The sequence below is a fragment of the Neomonachus schauinslandi genome, chromosome 10 (genome assembly GCF_002201575.2).
Source record: "Neomonachus schauinslandi chromosome 10, ASM220157v2, whole genome shotgun sequence".
NCBI lineage: Eukaryota > Metazoa > Chordata > Mammalia > Carnivora > Phocidae > Neomonachus > Neomonachus schauinslandi.
Genome location: NC_058412.1, coordinates 86,092,416 through 86,103,003, shown reverse-complemented (window position 1 = coordinate 86,103,003; position 10,588 = coordinate 86,092,416).

Sequence of the window (10,588 nt, the reverse complement as noted above, 5' to 3'; positions counted from 1 at the left end):
GTATTTCTTTGGTTGGTGATCTCTCCTCTTTCATTCGTGATTTTCTTGATTTGGGTCATTTCTCTTTTCTTTTTGTTAAGTCTGGCCAGAGTTTATCAATCTTGTTAATTCTTTCAAAGAACCAGCTCCTAGTTTCGTTGATCTGTTCTACTGTTCTTTTAGTTTCTATTTCATTGATTTCTGCTCTGATCTTTATGATTTCTCTTCTCCTGCTGGGTTTAGGCTTTATTTGCTGTTCTTTCTCCAGCTCCTTTAGGTGTAGGGTTAGGTTGTGTTCTTGAGACCTTTCTTGTTTCTTGAGAAAGGCTTGTATTGCTATATACTTTCCTCTTAGGACTGCCTTTGCTGCATCCCAAAGATTTTGAACAGTTGTGTTTTCATTTTCATTGGTGTCCATGAATTTTTTAAATTCTTCTTTAATTTCCTGGTTGACCCATTCATTCTTCAGTAGGATGCTCTTTAGCCTCCATGTATTTGAGTTCTTTCCGACTTTCCTCTTGTGATTGAGTTCTAGTTTCAAAGCCTTGTGGTCTGAAAATAGGCAGGGAATGATCCCAATCTTTTGGTACTGGTTTAGACCTGATTTATGACCTAGGATGTGATCGATTCTGGAGAATGTTCCATGGGCACTAGAGAAGAATGTGTATTCCGTTCCTTTGGGCTGGAATGTTCTGAATATGTCTGTGAAGTCCATTTGGTCCAGTGTGTCATTTAAAGTCTTTATTTCCTTGTTGATCTTTTGCTTAGATGATCTGTCCATTTCAGTGAGGAGGGTGTTAAAGTCCCCCACTATTAATGTATTGTTGTCAATGTGTTTCTTTGCTTTTGTTATTAATTGCCTTATATAATTGGCTGCTCCCGTATTAGGGGCATAGATATTTACAATTGTTAGATCCTCTTGTTGGATAGACCCTTTAAGTAGGATATAGTGTCCTTCCTCATCTCTTATTACAGTCTTTGGTTTAAAATCTAATTTGTCTGATATAAGGATTGCCACCCCAGCTTTCTTTTAGTGTCCATTAACATAGTAAATCGTTTTCCACGCCCTCATTTTCAATCTGGGGGTGTCTTTGGGTCTAAAATGAGTCTCTTGCAGACAGCATATCAATGGGTCTTGTTTTTTAGTCCAGTCTGATAGCCTGTGTCTTTTGATTGGGCATTTAGCCCATTTACATTCAGGATAACTACTGAAAGATAGGAATTTAGTGCCATTGTGCTGCCTGTAAGGTGACTGTTACTGTATATTGTCTGTGTTCCTCTCTGGTTTATGTTGCTTTTAGGCTCTCTCTTTGCTTAGAGGACCCCTTTCAAGATTTCTTGTAGGGCTGGTTTCCTTTTGCAAATCCTTTAGTTTTTGTTTGTCCTGGAAGCTTTTTATTTCTCCTTCTATTTTCAATGACAGCTTAGCTGGTTATAATATTCTTGGCTGCATATTTTTCTCATTTAGTGCTCTGAATATATCATGCCAGTCCTTTCTGGCCAGCCAGGTCTCTGTGGATAGGTCTGTTGCCAATCTAATGTTTCTACCATTGTAGGTTACATATCTCTTCTCCTGAGCTGCTTTCAGGATTTTCTCTTTGTCTCTGAGACTTGTAAGTTTTACTATTAGATGTCGGCGTGTTGACATACTTTTATTGATTTTGAGAGGGGTTCTCTGTGCCTCCTGGATTTTGATGCCTGTTTCCTTTCCCAAATTAGGGAAGTTCTCTGCTCTAATTTGCTCCATTATACCTTCTGCCCCTCTTTCTCTTTCTTCTTCTTCTGGGATCCCAATTATTCTAATGTTGTTTTGTCTTATGGTATCGCTTATCTCTCGAATTCTGCCCTCGTGATCCAGTAGTTGTTTATCTCTCTTTTTCTCAGCTTCTTTATTTTCCATCATTTGGTCTTCTATATCACTGATTCTCTCTTCTGCCTCATATATCCTAAGAGTTAGCGCCCCCATTTTTGATTGCACCTTATTAATAGACTTTTTGATTTCAACTTGGTTAGATTTTAGTTCTTTTACTTCTCCAGAAAGGTTTTCTCTAATAGGTTCCATGCTTTTTTCAAGCCCAGCTAGTATCTTTAAAGTGATGATTCTGAACTCTAGATCTGACATAGTACTAATGTCCGTATTGTGTAGGTCCCTGGCAGTTGATACTACCTCTTGTTCTTTTTGTTGAGGTGATTTTTTCCATCTTGTCATTTTGTGCAAAGGAGAACAGATGAATGAGAGAACAAAATGTTAACAGGGTAACAACGTCCCCTGTAAATATACTCTAAAGAATTCAGAAAAGATCTGAAACTGGAGGAAAAGAAAGGGAAAGAAAGAAAAAAGGTAAAGAAAAAAAAGAAAAAGATAAAAAGAAACAAAAACAGAACAAAACAAAACAAAACAAAACAGAATATGATCAAATATGATCAGGCTGGTGCATAGATCAGTTCCACACACTAGATTTTGGGTGTATTTTGGTCTTTTAGAAGAAAGTGCCTCCCAAAATTTTAAAGAAAGAAAAACATACATATGTACAAACCTAAGGGTTGATATCATGAAGGGATGGAATATGACTGTAAAGATGAAAAGTTTAAAAAAATTTTATAAAAGGAATTGATAAGATATGAAGTTGTTTGAAAAGAGAAAAAAGAAGATTGAAAAAAAAAAGAAAAGAAAAAAAATGGAGAGAATGTGATCAGGCAGGAGACTAGAACAAAGACATACACTAGATATTTAGGGTATATTTTGATCTGTTAGAAGAAACTATCTCAAAATTTTAAAGAGAGAACAACTTATATATATATGCCAAAATAAGGGTAGCTATTTTGAAGGGATGGAATATGACCTAAAAATGAAAAAAAATGTTTTTTAAAAGAGGGATTGATAAGATGTTGGATGAAAAAGGGCAAAAGAAAAAAAAAAGACAGTTAAAAAAAATAACTGAAAGATTAAAGAATCATGGTAAAAATCCATGGATTTTATGTGCAGTATTTCCCTAGCTGTGTAGTTCTGCCATTCTCGTTGATTGGTAAATTGGTCTTGGCTGTCTGTTCTTGCTGATCTTCTGGGGGAGGGGCCTGTTGCTGTGGTTCCCAAATTTCTGTCCCGGAGGTCGAATTGCCCTGCCCTTGCTGTCTGGGCTATGTAATCTGCTTGGGTTTGCTCTCGGGAGCTTTTGTTCCCTACAAACTTTCGGTACAGCTTTGGAGGATGAGAGTGAAAATGGCAGCCTCCCAATCTCTGCCCTGGAGGAGCTGAGAACTCGGGGCCCCACTCCTCAGTGAGCCCCCAGAAAAAAGCAGTCAATCACTCCTGTCTCCCCGGTCTCTGGCAGCATTCCGTCCTCACCCAGCCTGTGACCGAGCATTTCTATCTCTGGCACCTGACCCCTTGTGGAGTCTCCAAACCCAGCAGATCACTGTGGTGCACTCCCCCGCCGCTCCTCCCAGGGGAGGAAGTGGAGTCTCCCCTCTTTGCCGCTTGTTGGGTCCCTGCTGGAGGAGTAGTGGCCGGACTGTGCCGTGGATCACAGTTTATGACAACCCCGAGCTGAGAGCCCATGCCTCAGCTCTGTCTCTGCAGCTGGCTTCCCCGCTCCGATAGCTGGGAGCTCTGCTGCACTCAGGCATCCCCGGTCTTTCTGTGACCCCAAGGGTCCTGAGACCACACTGTCCCACGAGCGTTCTACCCCCCGCTTAGCCTCTGGAGCAACGTCCCTCAGTAGAGCAGACTTCTAAAAGTTCCGATTTTGTGCTCTGTGGCTCTATCACTTGCCAGAAGCGACCGATGGAGGCCCCCTCCCCGGCCTTCTATCCTCATGAATATCGCCTGGAATTCACTTCTCTGCACATCGTACCTTCCAGAAAGTGGTCGCTTTTCTGTTCAGAGATTGTTGCTATTCTTTTCTTCGATCTCCTGTTGAGTTTGTAAGTGTTCAGAATGGTTTGATCCCTATCCAGCTGAATTCCTGAGACCAGACGAAATCCAGGTCTCCTACTCCTCCGCCATCTTGCTCTGCCGCCCCCCCCCGTGTTTGATTTATTTTGATCTGAATTTTTTATAGGGTGTAAGATAGCAGTCCAGTTTCATTCTTTTGCATAGGGCTATCCAGTTTTTCCAGTGCCATTTATTATAAAAACTATTCTTTTCCCATTGTATATTCTTGGCTTTTTTTTTGTAAATTAATTGACCATTTGTGTGTAGGTTTATTTCTGGGCTCTCTGTTCTGTTCCATTTATCTTTATTTTTTTGGCAATACCATATTGTTTTGATTAGTATAGTTTTGTAATATAGTTTGGAAGCAGGAAGTGTAATGCCCCCAGCTGCTGCTTCTTTCTCAAAATGGCTTTGGCTATTTGATCTTTTCTATTTCCATACAAGTTTTAGCATTGATTGTTCTATTGCTATGAAAAGCAAAACAAAGAGTCAACCCACAGAATGGGAGAAATATTTGCAAATGACATATCAGATAAGGGTTAATATCCAAGATCTATAAAGAACTTATCAAACTCGGCACCTAAAAAACAAATAATCCAGTATGGAAATGGGCAGCAGACATGAACAGACAGTTCTCCAAAGAAGACATACAAATTGCCAACAGACCCATGAAAAAAATGCTCCACATCACTTGGCATCAGGGAAATACAAATCAGAACTACAATGAGATACCACCTCACACCGGTTAGAATGGCTAAAATGAACAAGTCAGGAAACAATGGGTGTTGGTGAGGATGCAGAGAAAGGGGAACCCTCTTCACTGCTGGTGGGAATGCAAGCTGGTGCAGCCACTCTGGAAAAGAGTATGGAAGTTCCTCAAAAAGTTAAAAATAGAGCTACTCTACCACCCAGCAATTGCACCACCAGGTGTTTACCCTAAGATACAAAATGTAGTGATCTGAAGAGGCACCTGCACCCCATTGTTTATAGCAGCAATGTCCACAATAGGCAAACTATGGAAATAGCCCAGATGTCCACTGATGGATGAATGGATAAAGAAGATGTGGTATAATGGAATATTATGCAGCCATCGGAAAGGATAAATACCTACCATTTACATCGATGTGGATGGAACTGGAGGTTATTATGCTATGTGAAATAAGTCAGTCAGAGAAAGACAATTATCATATGGTTTCATTCATATGTGGAATATAAGAAATAGTACAGAGGATCATAGTGGAAGGGAGGGAAAACAGAATGGGAAGAAATCGGAAAGGGAGACAAACCACGAGAGACTCTTGACTCTGGGAAACAAACTGAGGGTTGCTGAAGGGGAGTTGGGTGGGGGGATGTGATAACTTGGTGATGGGCATTAAGGAGGGCATGTAATGTGATGAGCACTGGGTGTTATACGCAACTGATGAATCACTGAACTCTACATCTGAAACTAATAATGGCTAATTGAATTTAAATTAAAAAAAATCATTGGGATTTTGACAGTGATTGCATTGACTCTGTAGATTGCTTGGGATATTGAATTTAAATTTTAAAAAGTCATCAGGATTTTGATAGTGATTACACTGACTCTGTAGATTGCTTGGGATAATACTGACATCCTAACAGTTTTAGGAATTCCAATCCATGAAGATGGAATATGTTTTCATTTATGTATGTCTTTTAAATTTTCTTTTAACTGTGTTTTGTTGTTTTCATTTTGTCTCACGTCCTTAGTTAAGTTTTTTCCTAAATATTTTATTCTTTTTTGATGTTGCTGTAAATGGAATTATTTTCCTAATTTACTTTTCAGGTTTCTCATTGTTAGTGTATAGAAATGCCACTGATATTTATGTATTGATTTTTTATTCTCGACTTTGATGAATTCATTTATCAATTTTAATAGTTTTTATGTGGAATTTTTAGGAATTTTTATATATAAGATCAAATCATTGTTAAACAGAGATAATTTTACTTCTTTCTTTCCAATTTGATGCCTTTTTTTTCATTGCTTAATTGCTCTGGTCAGAACTTCCAGTACCGTGTTGAATAGAAGTGAAAGAGGGCATCTTTGCCTTGTTTCTGATCTTAGCCTAAAGGTATCCTGTCATTGAGTTTGATATTAGCTAGGACCATTGTGTTTTCATTTTCATTTGTCTCCATCTATTCTTTTGATGCTTCAGTTTTTTTTTTTTAAGATTTTATTTGTTTATTTGAGGGAGAGAAAGAGAGAGAGAGAGTGCACACGAGTGTGGGGGAGGGGCAGAGCGAGAGGGAGAAGCAGGCTCCCCACTGAGCAACAAGCCTGATGTGGGGCTCGATCCCAGGACCTCAGAATCATGACCTGACCCAAAGGCAGATGCTTAACTGACTGAGCCACCCAGGTTCCCCTAATGCTTCAGTTTTTATTTAAGTTCTAGTTAGTTAGCATATAGTGTAATGCTGGTTTTAGAAATAGAATTTAATGATTCATCATTTACATAAAACACCCAGTGCTCATCACAACTGCCCTCCTTAATACCCGTCACCCATTTAGCCCATCCCCCACCAACCTCCCTTCCATAGGTTTTCTTTGCTGTGGAGAAGCTTTTTATCTTGATGAAGCCCCAATAGTTCATTTTTGCTCTTGCCTGTGGAGCATGTGTATTAAGAAGTTGCTGTGGCTGAGGTCAAAGAGGTTGCTGTCTGTGTTCTTTAGGATTTTGATCATTTCCTCTCTCACATTTAGGTTTTGCATTCATTTTGAAAATTTTTTTTGTGTATGATGTAAGAAAGTGGTCCAGTTTCATTCTTTTGCATATTGCTGTCCAATTTTCCCAACACCATTTGTTGAAGAGGCTGTCTTTTTTCCCAGTGGATATTCTTTCCTGCTTTGTCAAAGATTTATTGACCATATAGTTGTGGGTTCATTTCTGGGTTTTCTATTTTGTTTGATTGATCTATGGGTCTGTTTTTGTGCCAGTACCATACTGTCTTGATGACTACAACTTCGTAATATCGCTTGAAATCCATAATTATGCTGGCTCCAGTTTTACATTTCTTTTTCAACATTGCTTTGGGTATTTGGGGTCTTTTGTGGTTCCATACAAATTTTAGGATTGTTTGTTCTAGCTATGTGAAAAATGCTAATGCTATTTTGATAGAGACTGCCTTAAATGTGTAGATTTTTTTGATTGTATGGACATTTTAACAATATTTATTCTTCCAATGAGCATGGAATATTTTTCCTTTTCTTTCTGTCCTCTTCAATTTCTTTTGTAAGTGTTCTATAGTTTTCAGAGTACAGATCTTTTACCTCTTTGGTTAGATTTGTTCCTAGGTATCTTATGGTTTTTGGTGCAGTTGTAAGTGGGATCAATTCCTTGATTTCTCTTTCTGCTGCTTTATTATTGGTGTATAGAAATGCAACAGATTTCTGTATGTTGATTTTGTATCCTGTGACTTTGCTGAATTTGTGTATCAGTTCTAGCAATTTTTTGGTGGAGTCTTTCAGATTTTCTACATAGAGTATCATATCATCTGCAAATAGTGAAAGTTTGACTTCTTCTTTGTTGGTTTGGATGCCTTTTATTTCTTTTTTGCTGTCTGATGGCATTCTTTTGCATATTGCTGTCCAAGAGGCTTGTCTCTATGTATTTTTTTTATTTCCTCTTTGATTTCTTCATAAACCCATTGGCTATTTAGTAGCATGTTGTTTAGCTTCCAAGTGTTTGTGTTTTTTTCCAGTTTTTTCTTGTGATTGATTTTTAGTTTCATACAGCTGTATTTGGAAAAGATGCATGATATGATTTTAGTCTTCTTAAGTTTATTGGGACTCATTTTGTGGTCTAACACATGATCTATTTTTCCATAAGTCTCTGAGTTACTGTCTAGCATCCTTTCATTTCATCATGTGGAACAGATCTAATGGTAACAAATTCCCTCAGCTTTTGTTTATCTGGGAATATTTTTAATTTCTCTCTCACTTTTGAAGGATGGTTTTTCTATTCTTATATATAAAAATTATATACTCTCTATTCTATTCTTCTGGGGCTATATTAAAAGACTTCCACGGGCGCCTGGGTGGCTCAGATGGTTAAGCGTCTGCCTTCAGCTCACGTCATGATCCCAGGGTCCTGGGATCGAGTCCCACATCGGGCTCCCAGCTCAGCAGGGAGCCTGCTTCTCCCTCTGACCCTTGCCCCTCTCATGCTGTTTCTCTCTCGCTCTCTAAAAAATAAATAAAAAATCTAAAAAAAAAAAAAAAAGGACTTCCACATTGTTCTTGACGATCTCTCATGAGTCACTTAGGCTCTTTTTGCTTTCATTCATACTTTTTTTCTTTTTTGCTCTTCTGACTTGTTTTCTTCAAGTTCACTGATTCTTTCTTCTGTTTAAGTTTTTTTTTAAATAGTTTCTGTCTCTTTCTTGATATTCTTATTTCATTCATGCATTGTTTTGCTGATTTTATTTAGTTGGCTTTCTGTGTTCTTTTTTTTTTTAGCTCATTGATCATATTTAAGATGGTTATTTTGAATTCTTTGTCCAGTAATTCATAAATATCTGTTTATTTAGAACTTATTTCTGGAGATTTATTGTGTTTCTTTGATTGGCCATGTTTCTCTATTTCTTTTTATGTGTTGTGATCTCATGTTGAGATTTAGGCATTTGAAAAAAACTGTCACTTCTCCCAGTCTTTATAGATTTGCTTTGTACAAGGGAAGGCCTCTATCAATCAGTCTAGCTAAAAACTCTGGGGCACTCTCATGCCTTTTCTGGGAATATGACTTCTCTGGTCTTGTTTGTATGCTTTCCCAGTTAAAGTTTATTATTATTATTTTTTATTAAGAACTTGTAATCTCTTGCTCACCTTGGTATCTTTCATGCTATAGCTTCTCTGGTGCTGTGGTAATCTGTGGTATTTACCTTGTTCTCAGTGTCCTTCAATCTGGCATTCAAAGTATACTGCCTTTTTCATTAGCGCTCTGAGTCTGAGGAGATAGAAACCATTTACCTTCTAATTTCCTATTTTATTGTGGTGTTTTTAATCTTAGGGTGAGTTTTTATTTCTCTAACACTGGATTTAAGTTTGAATTGGTGTGAAATGTATTTATTTTTATTTTATTTATTAATTATTATTATTATTATTATTTTTTAAAGTGGGCTCCATGCTGGGCTGAGATTGACTGAGCCACCCAGAGTGGCCTGAAATGTATTTATTTTAAGAATTATGTTTCTATTGGTAGTTTACTAATAGACAGGAGCCAGGTAGCATGATTCATTCACACCAAATTGTCTCTTAACATTGCTAAGAATATGTGTTCTTTTTAATGTTTTATATAGAATTATAATACTGATTTTTTGAGCTATTTTACTTCTTTCTTCTCTATACATGTAGTTTGATTTTCTTTAATATTTTCTTGATTCAAACCTAATATTCCTTCACAGGAGTTAAAGGTCATTGCTCACATGTGCTAAAACAGAATGTGCAGGGTGCCTGTGTGGCTCCACTTGTTAAGCGTCCAGCTCCTGATTTTGGCTCAGGTCATGATCTCAGGGTTGTGAGATCAAGCCCCATGTTGGGCTTCATGCTGGGTGTAGAGCTTGCTAAAGATTCTTTCTCTCCCTGTGACCCTCCCTCATACTCTCTCTCCCTCAAACAAAACATAACAAAACAAAACAACACAGAATGTGCACTCTGTATTGGTAGATTCTATGTACCAGAAGGATTACAAAGCCTAAATGCATTATTGTAATTTTCTGCTGAAAAGGAAATAATGTTGACTAGATCTAGAATATATTATGCTAATCACTAGTTTTGAAAGACTGAAGGGGAGAGGCCAAGTTAAGTCCAGTTTGAGTTGGTCTTTTGGGGCTAGGGCTAAGTAACCAAAATATACAGGTTGGTTATGCTTGCCAAGATTATATAGGTGGTTTGGAGGAAAGTAAGAGATAGCAGCTTGAGTGCAAGGTCAAAAGTCCAAGATCCATGGGCTGAACACAAGACCCCTTCTCCTGAGTTGTCTATGTGAGGCAGCAGGGCAGGGCATGGATTTTGTGTCTTGGAGGAGTGGTTCTTTGGGAGGGGAGAACTGAACACAGCCACAGAAGGCACTGCATTCAGATAAGGGCCTGCAGAAATTTTACCCAATTTCAGGGGGAACCTTAGAGATATAAAGGTATAAAGGACAGATTTCAGCCTGGACACATGTGGTGGATGTCAAGTGGGAGGCTATTGTCGGCTTAGGGCTCTGTCTAATTCAGAGCATGTAGACAGTGGGAATGCTTTAGCTATTCAGTAGACTATTGTTAAGCTTCACTTGGTCAAGGTGGGGAATGGCTGACAGTTTGATGCCGGTCTGGTTGGTTTTGGTTTGGGGTCTGAGTTGAGCAGCCTTTAGTTAGCGGTGATCATAATGACCCTGTGATTAGACAGTGGCAGGAACAGGAAGGAAGAGGCTCTATTTTTAGCAGTTAAAAATGCAGATTTGGAAACCACTGGAGCTATGTTTGAAACTAAATGCCAATATTTCTTATTTGAGTAACTTAACTAATATCTCTGAACTTTAGTTTTAGTTTTCTCATTGAGATAATAATGCCATATTCAAAGGATTGTAAAAATAAAATGTCTTATCCAATGGAACTTTCTCTGATGATAGAAATGTTTTTTAATGTCCAAGTGATAGCTACTAGACATGTGTG